At 44.7% G+C, this 1,830-nt stretch overlaps 1 pseudogene; it reads left to right on the top strand.

The window, feature by feature from the left end:
* On the top strand, positions 1-1,257 carry LOC103306877 (olfactory receptor 5V1-like; annotated as a pseudogene).
* The last annotated feature ends 573 nt before the right edge of the window (positions 1,258-1,830 follow it).

The following is a 1,830-nucleotide window of genomic DNA, read 5'->3' as shown; positions in this document are numbered from 1 at the left end:
TTCCTCAGCCCTGGGAATGGTGTGTGCTCTAGCAGTGACATTCCTGGGATCTAGTACAAACTCCAGAAGGCAAGCAGGTTCTAGGGGTTAGATCAGGGTCAGGGAGTCAGGATGTCTAGCCTCTATTCCTGTATCTGAGAGGGAAATGGGATCTAATGGTTAGAGAGGATTAGTGGAAAGAAATTCTAGACTCCTGGTTCTGCCAGTGACCAAACTGAAATGTGCAAATTCTTGTATCATAACTCCTTTTTCCTTGTTTATAGACCATTCTCCTCTCTGCTGCAGCCAAGAGAAGATGTGATCATGAAGAATCAAACCATGCCAACTGAATTCATCCTTCTTGGATTTCATAATATTCAGGGGTTACGTTTCCTACTCTCTTGGGTCATCTCCATCATCTACATCTTCACCATCTTGGGGAACATGCTCATCATCTTCCTCTCCTTCGTGGAACCACATCTCCAAACCCCAATGTACTTCTTCCTGGGAAACCTCTCCCTCCTAGACGTCTGCTAGACCACCACCACTGTCCCCCAGATGCTGGTACACCTGCTCTCAGGCAGGAGCAGTATCTCCTATGCAAGGTGTGCAGCACAACTCTACTTCTTCCTCTTTTTTGTGGGTGCTGAGTGTGTTTTGCTGGCCACCATGGCATATGATCGCTACGTGGCCATATGCAAACCCCTACGCTACACGCTGCTCATGAACAGGAAGTTTTGTGTTCTGCTGGTATCGGTCTCCTGGCTGAGTGGCATACTCAATGCAGCCTTGCACACATTCCTCACCATCCGCCTGCCCTTCTGTGAGGCCAACGAGGTCAACTACTTCTACTGTGACATCCCACCCCTGCTGTCTCTTTCCTGTGGAGACATCTCATTCAATGTCACCATGATACTGGTATCGAGCATCTTCTTGGGGTGGAGCCCCACCCTGTGCATTGGACTTTCATATGGATACAATGTTTCAAGGATACTGAAGATACATTCCAGTGAGGGGAGGAGCAAGGCCTTCTCCACCTGTGTGTCGCATCTCACTGCAGTTCTGCTCTACTATGGGAGTAGTATCTTCACCTATGTTAGACCTCTCTCTAGTTACTCATTGGATAATGACAGGTTAATCTCCCTGCTGTACAGCATCGTCACCCCCATGTTAAACCCATTGATCTATACTCTGAGGAACAAGGATGTGAAGAGAGCCATGAAAAAGATCCTTGTGAAGAAAATGTTCTTCTAAGATAATCAAGAATACTGGCATTGGTATATACTTACAAGAGTGGGATGTAGTAAGCTAGAACATATGGGATCTAGGAGTCAGGACTCATGGGTTCTATTCTGGCCATCTGGGAAGGGAGTGGCTTTTAGTGGTTAGAGATGGGGAGATGCTGGGAGTCAAGATCCTAGGTTATATTTGATGGGTCTTGGAGGGGAATGGGTCTAGGGATTGGAGCAGTGGAGTTGAAATCCCTGGACGGTTACAAAGAGCTTTCATATCTATAGATGAAAGCTTTTATAGGGGTGCTAAGTGTTATTATTAAATGTGGAGGACAGTCACTAGGAAAGTCTGAGAAAGGATCCAACAATAGAACATTACAATTAAACTGAACCTTAATTTGTAAACATAATGTTAGTTGCTTTGTGCCTTGAATGTCTTTTAACTATTTATGAAAGATATGGACAAATTGGAGAGAGTCCAAATGAGAGTATCACAAATGATGAAATGTTTACAAACCTGACCTATGTGGAAAGGTGAAAAAAAACTTGGCATGTTTAGTCTTGAGAAAAGAAGACTGAGTGGGGACCTGATAACAGGCTTCAAATGTGTTAATGGCTC

The sequence above is a fragment of the Chrysemys picta genome, chromosome 12, assembly GCF_011386835.1.
Source record: "Chrysemys picta bellii isolate R12L10 chromosome 12, ASM1138683v2, whole genome shotgun sequence".
NCBI lineage: Eukaryota > Metazoa > Chordata > Testudines > Emydidae > Chrysemys > Chrysemys picta.
The sequence above is the reverse complement of the archived record's forward strand: the minus strand, read 5'-3'. Positions and strand labels throughout refer to the sequence as shown.